The sequence below is a fragment of the Hordeum vulgare genome, chromosome 4H (assembly GCF_904849725.1).
Source record: "Hordeum vulgare subsp. vulgare chromosome 4H, MorexV3_pseudomolecules_assembly, whole genome shotgun sequence".
Taxonomy (NCBI): domain Eukaryota; kingdom Viridiplantae; phylum Streptophyta; class Magnoliopsida; order Poales; family Poaceae; genus Hordeum; species Hordeum vulgare.
In genome coordinates this window covers 120,383,267-120,397,001 of record NC_058521.1, presented here as the reverse complement: position 1 = coordinate 120,397,001, position 13,735 = coordinate 120,383,267, and positions in this window count along the sequence as shown.

Below are 13,735 nucleotides of genomic sequence, written 5' to 3'. Positions count from 1 at the left end.
ACTTTCATTGTTCGTATCATGGGCTGTTTGCGAGTACATTCAAAGTACTCATTGGCTTGCCACTGGTTATTTCATTGACCAGGTATGAAAGACAGGATACGGTGAAGATTAACTCGGTGACGTACTTGCGAGCTAGGACGCTTCCCAGTCAGAATACCTGTAGGATAAGGCTGATGGCATGGGTTCACGTTTTCAACCAATAATTCCTCTATTGGTCTAGTTTGGTGCTTTGACCTTTAAGGCCCAATGTATGTAAGACTCGACCGAATAGGTCATTTATTGTATCAAACGGTATGTATGGATGTAAGACTCTATTATTCAGTACCTGTGTTCAGTGAGCATGGATCCTTGGGATCACTGGGCACGGCGATCTCGACTTACCAGTCGGGGTCCCCACAGAGCTGGTATCAGAGCCATCCTGACTGTAGGAAGCCCTTAGCTAGCACGGACGTTAGTTAGGATAAAACTGCTTTCCAAATCCTTCAAATACTTACAAAACTTATATTTTCTCAACTCTCCAAAAAACTTCAAAGAAATTGAAGGATATGCTCTATCCTTCCACTCTTATTTTCTTGACACTCCTCGTCTACTTTTTCAAAATTTGCTAATGGTTGCTAGAGCCTTATGCCCTTGTGACCACGGGATAAATTGAAATCCTCGTGGGCAGCCCGGAAGGAAGCAATCTTTCCACGCAAACACCTATGCTGAAGGACAGAGAACACCACTCCGCGACCAGACGACACCAACAGAAGTACCTCTAAGAGGAACGAGGACATCGAGGCATAGAAGATGGTGAAACCCTGGGCACTGTTCGAGAGTGATGCCACTCTCGCCTATGATAATCTGGACATAATATATGCTAAACTTGATCTGCATCACTAATAGAGCGACCGTGTCAGTTATAAATAATTGTGTCGACCACCACCGGTGGATGAGAATCTTGCCACTTGGTCCGCCTCACCTTAGTGAGCAGGAAAACGGTTCTCTTCATCCCTCGCTCTAGGTGTCGATATCGCAATTAGTATGATTGACAGATCAGAACTCTATCATGTCATGCAAATATCGGTGCATGAAGGTGTCCACCTGAGACTCTCGAAGCCTCTGAAGACAAGAAGACGATGACAAGATCATGAAGACAATAGAAGACCCTACCAGTGACGGCTATGAAGAACCACCTTTGTCAGCAATTTCCCAGACGAGAAGACAATCAGAGTTCCTTACAACTCAAGCGAATTGGTTCAGCAAGCGACAACAAGAGGCGTGACAACACCCTGAGAAGGTCCAGAAGACTTAGCAGACTCCTCTCCGGAGCAAGAAGCAAGCACGACTGTCGAGTCCCAGAGCCTAGGATAGGATGAGCCGCGAATTCCATATGCGAAGTCGAGTCCGTGAAGTAGTTCGGATGGACCATGTTGTGTGTTGTTTGTTTTTGTTGTTTATGCTTTGATATAAGTCGCACTTTTTCTTAGGCAACAAGCATGCGGTTATATCACTTGACTTATTTTGATGTTCAAAATAATTTTAGCACTTGTTTGAGTTGATTTTCCAACGCTTGTTTGATTGCGCTGAGACCCTTAGACATTCCCCTTGGTACTCTCTCTCTTTCTCTCATCCCTCTCGACAACTGAAGACGGCAAGGCAAGATGCGCCTAGGATCCACTTCGAAGGACGACTGACGTTGAAGACACTGACTGTACTATGCTTAACCACACGCAACCCGTAGGAGTGTGTTTTTCCCTCGAGATTGGAAAACCACACTAGACCAGACTAACCTTCACAAGCCTTTCCGGCTCAAATTTTCTGGTCATGTGTCTAGTACACGGACTAGCCAGAACTCGTGTAGGTCCCCGATAAACCCCGCTGAGCACCGAGTTCCTTGTGGAACAAGTGATCACCGTGAACAAGTATCCTTCCATCTCAAGATAGCACTCTAACCTTGATGCCATAAGAGGACCGATCTCCGATATGAGAGCATTAGACTAAGATTGTGGTGATGATGATATGTGTCTTGAGGATATAGCTAGACTAATTTTGGTGGATCGTGAGACCCTTATAAAGGTAGGTGGATTTGGTGGAACGAGTTGATACAGTAGTATAACCTGCATAATCTGGAGTAAGATTGGATTTAGTAGGATGATTATGATCGTGAACCTTATTCTTGGTGATATGCATGACTTTAGCTAGTGGTTGGCATAATTTGATGCGCTTGCCAAGATAACTTGGAGTATCAAGTAGACTTCTTATTGGATTTGAGTCTTGGATTTAAATAGGTAATCTTAATAGAATATTGAGGATGACAAAGACCACATGGTTCGGAGTAAATTGGATTTAGCTCGTTAATCTCGATCATGATACCATGATTCTCGGTGGATATAGAATGCGTATACTTGGAGTTTTCAAATAGATTTACAACCTATGTACTTGGCCTTGGAGAATGGATGGCCATGATTATTGAAGTTGGTGGATATACTACGACGTAATTCTTGCAGTAATATGTGAATTACGAGGACTCTAGGAGACTATGTAGAACCCCATCAATGTTGGATTTGTAGGAGTAGTGAGTCTAGTCATGATTGGTCGGATTGATGGATTACGTGATCAGATTCTTAGGAAGGAAACAAAATACTGGATTGGTCTACTACGTGTTTCCTTAATATAGTAGTGTAGTACCCTGTCCATTGGATGACTAAGGTGGTCAATTGGATTTGTTGTGCCTCAGATTCAATCGTGGTAGCTGTATGTCTCCCCAAGGTCGTTGCATAGTAATGCATGTATAGTTGGGGCTACGCCATACTTGTAAGTGTTTGGGTTTAGTTCTTCCCCCAACTCGGAGTTGACTAGCTTGAGCTGTGTGGAGTTGACCCACGTAGGATGATATCCTTGATGAGACGAGGTGATGTTGTCTCAAGTTAGCAGTCGAACTATTGGCATCTAAGGAATGTGCTTAGAGATAAGATGATAACTGTTCGCCCACATCCTAAGTTCCATAAGACCCTAAAGCTCCGCCGAGCCACAAGATGGACGGATTACGACCATAGAAGACGACTCTAAGTCGTTGAAATGTGGACAGTACCCGCCCATAGCAAGTCCCGTTCTCCTCACCCGACTTTTCAGCACTGTGCTTATGTCATGTTTGGGAAGGTAGGTTGTCATCCTCACTGATGACATACTTACTCACCCAGTAAGAGGAAGAACACCTTAGTCCTGTTTGGACGAACCCCAGGAACGCCAATTGTTATACCTCTCGAGGGTACCGTGATATCTCAAGAAGGCAGACTTCTCGAAGCAGTCCCAAGACGACGGAAGTCTAACCTACTCCAGCAAAGACGAAGAACCGCCGTGGCGAGGAAGCCACGACAACGGCAATGAGGCAACAAGAAGTCAACCACCGACCACGCGCCGACCACATCAACGACGTCAAGAAGCCTCGACGACACAGAAGAGCGACGCATTTTATTGCAACTCCAACATCGACTACGCCGACCACAACATGCTAGGCAGTAAGGACAGACCCACTGGGAACAACCTCTACCCGGACCACAACTGCGCCTACGACCACACAGCACACCAGCGCTTAACCATTTGCCACTATGACACACCTCGGTTCCTTCATAAGAAGAGACTGCAAGGACACCACTAGCACACTAACACCACGCGTGCACCGAGCAGGCGCCTAATCGTCATGAACCCTGCCACCGCGGAGAGCCACCGTGCGGGCAGCAGCATCCTGGCGATCATCGTGGACAATCGCACAGTACAGTGTCGAGACCCCGACCAGCAGTGCCACCATCCCGGACAGGAAGATGATGAGCCATCCCGGAGTCTCGTCAGCCATTGGCATCCTCCCTCGAGCACCTGTAGTAGAAGAAGAAGAGGACGGAGCAGCAGCAAGTGGTGAGGCTGGGTGGAGACGAGGAGGACTCCCTGGCCAATTTATAGCCAGGACCGGAGAGCCACTAGCCAGGCCACCAGCCCTGTTTGCCGCTCGACCGTCGGTGCTCGCTGGGAATCCCAAGCAGTGCCGACATACCAGGCCCGCGAGGTGGGTGCTTGCTGCGCCGGCAGATGGCTCACCGCACGCCATCGTAGGGCGGCCCCGGACACCGTACGCCCTAGGCACCGGAAGTGGAGACAACACCCGGGGCTCACCCAAGAAAGAAGAATCAGAGGTAGAAGAAGAGGCTGACGGCGGACCCCGGGCCCACTTGTCAGCCGGAGCAAGTAGCAGGCAACAGGTACGGCTAGCAACCATGTCTGACAACTCCCCCTTTCTCCAACATCCTCGTAGAATGCGGAGGCACCAATAAGTGGTATTATTGAGGTGACCCCATGAGACCGCATTTACATTGTCACTTCTAGTAAGTCCTGCAGCATAACCGGAGCAAACCCTTGCTTCCGTCTTAACAAATCTCGGGGACGAGATTTTCTTAAGAGGGTAAGGTCTGTCACATCCCAGTTTTTGGCTTTCCTGACTTACTAAATTATTTCAAAATTTTGGACCAATTAAATTTTTTGTGAATGCTTGTGATGCTTGCAGTGACTATTGTATGTCTGTTTGTTTTGCATGTGATTGATCTCCATTAATTTTTGCCATTCTCTTAATCATCTTCTCATCCCATGATCTCCTGCCCAATGATCATGCCATGTGTTAGGATAAATATCTGTTTTTACCAAATATTATTTTCACCAAAAAGCTTTTCTTTGAATTAAACTTTCAAACCCCTGAGATGAGGTTTGTACTACAAGTCCTCAAATTAGGGATTTTCTTTTGCACCAAAACTTTTATTTAAAACCTATTATCAACATGACTTCCAAAAGCCATCTTATTATTATTTTAAAAGTTATTTTATTATTTTATTTAAAAGCCCTTCTCTCAGGCCATAAATGGTCTCCTATGAAGGAAAGCTATTTTTATTACCTTCAAAATATTTAAGAAAATTTGGGGAAACTCAGTGGATATATTTATTCCATATTTATGAGTTTCAAGACATGGTCATGTTCAAAATATTGGGCAAACCCCTTCAAAACCATTCCTCCCTATTTCAAGCTTTTGGAATATTTCTATAAAAAATATTCTCAATAAATTCCAGTAAAATTCTAGCATATCATCTATGGTATTCTTGATTATCTTGCGAAGTTTCATTTTAATCCAAGTTGATTTGACTCCCCTAATCACTCTAAAACCCTATCTGTCGAGAATCAAATTTGAGCAACTTATATTGTGAAGTGTCTCCAATTGTGCTCAAATTTGGTGGACATGTTCTAGTACTCCAATGAGGCATCCACACCAAGTGGTACCCCAAGGAGAATAGAGGAACTTGTCCTAAAACCCTCAAAACCCTCTCTGTTGATTTCTGACTTTGACAAACTTTACATTATAAAGTTTGTCCAATTGACCTCAAACTTTTTGTGCCTGCCTTAATGCTCAAATAATGCCCCTACACCAAATATTAGATTTGTGGAAATTTATTTGAATAGGGTTCTAAGCACAAACCCATTTCTGCCCCTTTCTAGGGTTTTTCAAGTCTACATTGGAAAACTTCTCCAGCAAATCCCAAATTTGGTGTGCAAGCCTATTTTCATCTATTAATTGATCCTGTTAAGTTTCATAGCCATTGGAATCCATCTGGTAGCCTAACCACAGATCAAACACCTTGTGTGCACTCAGTATTTTGGCTTCTATTGCCCCTCCTACTTTATTCCGTGAGCTCAACTTTCTACCACAGCCTCACCTAGTTACATTTCACCTCTAGTAACTTTCCCATGGCCACTAGTCAATTATTGGGGAAGGACCCTTTGTAACTTTCTCTCATTTTCACCCTTGGCAGCACTGTGTTACCTCACTTTCCATTCTTCTGCTTAAGATATCACCCCAACTCTTTCTAGAGCACCTAATATATGCCAAGGCTTCATTTAGAACCAAGTTATGACATGCTCATGTGGGAAAAATGAGCAACACTTCTTCAAATAGATTTATGGCTGAATCATGGCTTTGAACAGCAAGTAGTAGCTATCCTCCTTTGTTTGATCTGAAACTTTGCAGTATTAAAGTCATTCCATGTCTAGCACTGCCAGACATAGTTTCTCCCCAAGTCTACCCACCTAAGACCCACTTTTATCAGCTCCAAGTTTGCTGTTAGAAACTTAACAGCAGTCAAAACCCCACCTAGACAGCTCCAACTTGGTCCAGACTTCACCAGTGCATCGTGGCAAGCATGCCTTGCACGGTTGGCACCTTGGCCTGGCCAAGGGGTGCCCCAGGACATAGGTGACCGTGGTGACCACCACTCTAGCGTGCAGTAATGGTGCTCTGCACCCTCTTCTCCTTCTGCAGCTCGGTCCCCTCATTGGCACCATGTCTCAGAGTGTCAGAGCATCCCCTTTTGACCATTCAAGCAATTCCCCTCCACCAGCAAGCCTCCAAAACCCCTCTAGAACGCGTGTCTACTCCGTGCCCTCGGAGCTCCGGGAGCTCCCAAGCTTTCTTCGGTTCTCCCCTCTCCATTTGAAGCCTACCCGAGCCACTGATGCCTCGGCAGCTCTCCCTCTCTCCCTGGAACCACCCTTGAGCCCTCTTCCCTCTCCCAAGCTCCTTCCCCTCATCCCATGGCCGCCATGGCCAACTTCGGCCATGCCCTAGCCGAATCTTCCCCTCCTGGAGGAGCAGCAACTCAAGCCACGTCGGGCTCCCCTTTTCCCTTGGGACTTCCCCTGCAGCCCTTCGCATTCTCCCCCTCGCCCCATTTCTTCCTCTAGCCGGCCGAGCCGCCGCCCCACCGCGGCAGTGCTGTCGGCATCCGCCATGGCCGAAGGCCTCGCCTCCAGGAGCTCCCAGCGGGAGCAGCCTCTTGCTCAGGCGTGGGAGGCTGCTCACCCCGAGCCCCTGCTGGCTGGAGCGCCGCCGAGCAGCCGCCGGAGCCAGCCTCTGCCCCGGCTGGCCCTGCCCCGTGCGCACATAGATTGGGAGGAGGAAGAAGACCCGACAGGTGGGGCCCCGCGTCAGCCAGCCACCGGCCGGGCCCTCTCCTGTTAAGTGGAGGCGCCCTGGCATGTTTGCGTCTCCACCGAGCCGAAGGCGTATTTCCAGGACTACGCCTCCTGCGTGGATCCCTCGCTGCTGGCCGAGCCACTGGGCCGGCCCGAAGGCCTAATTAGCGCCCTGAGCGTTAGATAACCTGAGGCTAAGCCTTTTTCCCTTTTTCTATGTGATTCAACTTCAAAAATCCATTACAAATTCATTCTAACTCCAAATCTGTTGATTCAAACTCCTGCAGGATCCTAAAATCAAGCTCTATCCGAATATGTGCCTTGCACATTTTTCCTAGAAACCTTTCTGTGGCACTATTATTCAAATGCAGATTTGAATATATTTAGCCCACCTTTGTAAAATCCTATAGGGTTCAAATCAACTCCAATTGGAGTGATTCAAATTTCCAGAACCTTCTTAAATCATTTCCAAATTTTAGAGCCTTGGTCAGCATTTTTATCAAACTTCATTCTGTTGCTTATAATAGATAGCTTCCTATTGCTATTTATTCCAAATTAGAAAATTCCTAGTAAATTCATTTCAACTCCAAATCCAGTGAAACCACTTCCTAAAATATTTCTAAAATCATTCTCTGATAAATGGGTGCCTCCACTCATTTTTAACAGAAATATTTATGTTGTCTTATTCAATGGCCAACTATTGCTCCTTTCACCTATTCAAAAATCCTTGATGATTCAAATCTCCTGTGAGAAGCTTCAGGTATTTTTCTTATGACCAGAGAGGTCCAAGAAAAATATAACTTCTATTTATAGAACACTTTTATTCTGCTGGATGTGTGGCTTACTATGGTTATTTCCGACGTAGTTGACGGTAGACGGAGTATTCGGGGATGGAGCGGAAGACCCCGAGGACTTACCTGAGCAAGGCAAGCAGCCCTTTTGCCATGACTTAAGTATATAAAATGATGCAGGCTAGAATAGCAAGTATTTCCCGTTGCATGTGATCACGATGCCGGTTCATCATTGATGTGATGGTACCGAAGGCTTCTTCGAAGCACTTGCATTGATAGTAATGATATTCACTTGGCTCCTCGGAGCGCAAACATGATGAGCTGGCCCTACCATCTACAAGGATCATGCTACTGTCGTGTTGACTAGTAAAGTAAGATCACTGCATTAAGCTTGACCCTACCCCGTGAGGGTCATGTTATACCATGTTGACAAGTAATAATAGAGCATTTTATCATGAGCATGTTGATGAGTTAAATAAAGAGTTTATGAAAACCCCGTCGGGTGCCACTAATGCCCGAGGGTGAGGATGAGTTGGTGATCACTTTTGGTGAAGTGATGCACCGGTGATTTTGGTGTGAGTATGGTTTCGGAAATGGATTAGATTTATGATGTGTCGACCGTCCCAACCTTACCAGTACGACCACGATACCCCTTTATGGGAGGGGCTTTGTTGATTACTCTGGTCGGTACTAGCAAAGAGCCACATTACTAGTGGCGGGAGTGATCGGCCTCACTCTCGTGATGGGGTCGTGCCAGGTAGGACGACTATGCCATTATTATGAGTTCCAGGCACACCGTTGGTCCCTGCATGGTTGATACAGTCCAGAGTCGGTGCTCGTAAGACGTACAACATGTGGGCTGGGTACCAATTGAGTGGATCTCTTTGTCTAGTATCGTTAGGGGAAAGATGATGATCGGGTACTTACCTCGGGTATATGTGATATACCGCGAGCCGTGGATGACACGGAAGTTTCCCGTTTCTCGTGGGTCCATCGTACTACCTCTACAGAGTGTAAACTATTCGAATAGCCGTGTCCACGGTCAAGGACAGTTGGGTGGTGCTGCTTAAACTACGTCCTGTGTTTCCGCATAAACCAAGTGTGTGTGCATGGTGTTAAAAAGTTGTTGTTATGATAATCACAATAATATGATCAAGTTCGGTGACTTAACATATAGGGTAAACCCGGATGGTTTAGCCCTCTTTAATACCTTGAGGTTATGACAAGTCCGATGACTTGGCATACAGGGTGAACCCGGTGTGTTCAACCCTCGTCAGATATGTCAATATCTGTAACCTGTTCTTCAAAAGAAATTCTTTAACCTGATGCATATACATGATCATTCCACCCAAATGAGTTATACTAAAGATGCATGATACTGTTATCCTTCACTTTCATTGTTCGTATCATGGGCTGTTTGCGAGTACATTCAAAGTACTCATTGGCTTGCCACTGGTTATTTCATTGACCAGGTGTGAAAGACAGGATACGGTGAAGATTAACTCGGTGATGTACTTGCGAGCTAGGACGCTTGCTAGTCAGAATGCTTGTAGGATAAGGCTGATGGCATGGGTTCACGTTTTCAACCCATAATTCCGCTATTGGTCTAGTTTGGTGCTTTGGCCTTTAAGGCCCTATGTATGTAAGACTAAACCGAAGAGGTCATTTATTGTATCAAATGGTATGTAGGGATGTAAGACTCTATTAGTCAGTACCTGTGTTCAGTGAGCGTTGATCCTTGGGATCACTGGGCACGGCGATCTCGACTTACCAGTCGGGGTCCCCACATTATCTTAGCATAACGTGGGTAAGTATTTCCCTCAGTTATGAAACCGAGGTTTATTGAACCAATAGGAATATCAACAGCAACCGTCTTCAGCGGCTGCAGAAATAAGAACAAACATCTTCCACCCAACGCAGGAAACAGAGTTGTCAATCCCCTTGGTCTCGTAATTTGCAAGAAAATAAGGTGTATATATAATTGTAGGTAATTGTAAAATGCAAAATAAAATGAGAACAAGTAAATGACAACAAGGTATTGAAGGTTTTGTAGATATATGGTGAATAGACCCGGGCCCATAGTTTTCCCTAATGGCATATCTCATGAAAACAACATACAGTGGGTAAACGAATTACTATTGGGCAATAGATAGGAAAGTGGATAGTTATGCAACGTTCATGGAAATGATCATGTGTATATAGGCATCACGTCCATAAAAAAATTGACCAACTCCTGCCTGCACCTGTTACTATTACTCTACTCATCGACCACTATACAACATGCATCTCGAGTATTAAGTAAAACGGAGTAATGCCTGGAGAACGATGACATGATGTAGACAAAGAAAACTCCAATAATATGAATAAACCATGTTGTTTATTCTTAGGAAAAGCAAGACAAAGATACATCTTGTCCTTTTTTGTCACTAGGATATAGAAATTCGCTAGGTTGAACCTACTACAACGCACCTCCCTCACCAAATAAAATATCGATCTCTTTGGCGAAAGTATTTCAATAGATCGGAGAGAGTTACAAAGCTATCATAATCATGCACATAAGAATAATATTAGTATTCAAAGAGGACTCAAATATTTATCATAAATAATATGAAAATAAACCCACAATTCATTGGATTCCAACAAACGCACCACACAAAAGGATTACATCATATGGATCAAAGCAAAGATGTGATGATCATTGTATTGAAGATCAAGAGAGAGAGAGAGTGCCATATAGGTACTAGCCATGGAGCCGTAGGTCTATCGTGAACTACCCACACATTATCATGAGGGAAGCAAGGTTGATGAAGAGGCCCTCCATGATTGATCGCCCCTCCGGCAGGGTGCCGGAACGGATCTCCAGATGGCCTCACGTTGGAACAGAGACTTGCGACAGCATAAAAAGTGTCTCACGACTACCTTTAGGGTTTTGGGGATATATGAGAATTTATAAGCCAAAGAATGGAGCCGGGTGTGACCTCCCCGGATTATGGTACACTAACCCTTGTATTTAAGCTACAGTAACATGGGGATTAAGCTAATCCATTTTGCTAATCCAAGTATGATCAATGTTGGAATCAAATCTCAATTCAAATTCTTTTGCAATTCCAATTCATTTGAAAAGTGGATTTAAAATTTTTCCAAACCGGTAAATAAAAATCATGAATGGGTTGCAAATATTCCATAAGCATTTTTTAAACTGTAACCAAAATTTTGTGAGTTCTTCTCGTACCTGAAAATAAATAAACAGAAGCCAAATCATTTTAATTATATGCCTTTTAATTTATGTAAGGACCAAACTTATTTCAAACCACCCCAGACTTTTGTGGCAACTTCAAATATTGCAACGAGATTTTTTGACGAGGTTTCACTATTTTACAAAGGTCCAAATTGTGTTAAACAATTGCAAGGCAAAAATAAGTAATAAAAATAAAACAGAAGGAAAATAAAATAAAAGGAAAGGAAATCCCTCCCCCACTAGCCCCTGGCCGAGCTGGCCAACCGGCCGGCCCAGCCACCCGACCATAGTCGGCCCATCTCTCCCCTCACTCCCGTGGCTATATAAGGGGCATCCCCTCCCCAACCATAGTCTTTCCCCCTCCTCCCCACTTTCCCCCACCCGAGACCGGTGGCTCCACCGCTGCAGCTCTTTCCGGCGTCGAGCGCCGCCCCGGCCACCCCCGTCAGCCACCGGCGGTCGTGTCCCCTCCGCCGGCCTCCTCGCTCTCTCCCTCGCTGGCTCGATCGAGCCACGCCGCCCATCTGCTCTCCAAGCAAAAGTGAGGCTGCCCCCCTCACTCACCTCCTCCCCGTTGGCCGCTCCTCCGGTGTACCCTTCCCCGTCAGCCACGCCCTCCCTTATCTCCGCCAGCGCCGATGTTGCTCCCGAGCCCATCATGGTCGCACCATGCGCCATGTGCCCGGGCCCCGCTCGCGCTAGCTGTCGCACTGCATGCCGACCCACATGCCAACACCTACGCATCCACACCCCACGGGCGTGCAACGTCATGCCCACCCGCACGGCCATATGGGCTCGCCACACCCCTGTCCACACACACCCGCCTGCCCCGTCCATGTTGCGTTGCGACCCTCACGAGCAGCTCGCACCCTCTGCTACCCGCTCACGAGAAGCTCGCACCCTCTGCTACTCGCTCCTGCCTGTGCTTTCATTGTGTGCGCTCCAGCTGCTTCACCTGTCCCACCGCTGCAGCCGCTTGGCCATTGTCGCGTCCACCGTGCCCCCGCCTCTGGCTCACTAGAGCCCTTTTACCCGACAACGTCCTGCCAACCCCCCTCGCCATGCATGCCATCGCGCGCCAGCTGCTACTGCTGTCGCGGACTTCCCACTTCCCAACCTGCCTTCGGGCACCCGAGGGGTTGGTGGGTAAGCCCCAGTCCCCTGCAACGTTCACCTGGTTAAACCATCGGTAGCATGGGTCACTAATCATAGGCCCACATCTCTGATTAACACAATGGTAGAAAATATATATATAAAATAAATAGTTAATTAATTGATTGATTGGTTAATTAATTAAGTAATTAATTAAGTCATTAATTAATACGATTACTTAGTTGGCCTAATTAACCTTTGATTAACTTGTCCAATTAATTAGGATAATTAATGAATTACGTTAATTAAACCTAATTTTTAATTAAATCTATTAATTAATTAGGAGTCAATGACATGTAGGACCCACTAGTTCGTTTGACCAGTCAACACACTGTTGATTGCTGATGTCAGCATGACATCATGCTGATCTCATATTTGAATTATTGAATACAATTAAATTTGTTTAATTTTAGAATATTAATAAAACTTTAAAAAATAATATAAATATGAAAACATTTTATACACGAATGTTGATCACAAAAACGAGACGATGGAACTTTTCCATCGTTTTCGCGTGTCCGGTAATAGCGAGAGACCGAGGGAAATATCCTGAGATATTTTCCCGATCCATCCATGACGTGTAATACTGCGTTAGCTAATGCCTAACACTGTAAATTGCCATGGAATGCATCGAGATGCATCTGTCTCCTTTATATTTATTGTTTCTTCCCCCTCTTCTCTCCGGTAGACGGTGACGCTAACGCTGCTGCCGGGTATGACTACCTTCTTGACGACTAGCGCTTTGCCACAGAGCAACAAGGCAAGCAAACCCCCTTATCATTCTTATATCGCGCATTCTTTCTCCCTCATGCTTGCATTAGATTTTGCTACTGTTGTAGATAGCTCCTATTCTGATGCATAGCCTGTTTTTGATACACTCTTATTATACTCTATTGCACTTTAAATGCTTAGTATAGGTGGCTCAGTGATCCCCATCGACCCCCTTAGTACATTTGCCCCTCTTTAGCATCAAAGTCTCGATCTATTGATCGACGAGTCAAGACCCGTCACATCACTCACACCCCCCTTGTTGTACGATGTTGCAGAGCTACTATCGAGTACCGAGGGTGACACCTCGTTACACACTCCTGATGTTAGCTCTGTAGTCTAGCTAACCGGCGGTGGTTCACGGAGGGTGATTCCCCCCTCACCATTTCTGATAACGACTCTGTCATACAACTCCTCAAACATGGACCATCGAGGGTGATTCCTCCCTGGTCGCCTTGACGGCTACATCGTTCGAAATCCATCGAGGGTGATACCTCGGATCCCTCTCATATTACAGCCACACAATTACTTGACCTTGCCACTGGGTACATGAGGTGTGTTGCGGGTGGATTCCTGCGTGGATGTGACGAGGCGTGGTCGGGCATTCTTGGCCCTTGCCACACATCCTCGAGACGAGGCGACGGGACCACATATCATGGATTGCTCATCGTCGCCACAACATTAATTAAAATGCTAATGAGATTTGGATATTTGATCTGAGTTGGTCGTAGACCTTTTCGCATTAACCTTCATGTTGGATAAGTTATGGGTACTCGACATCGTGGTATCAGCCGAAGCT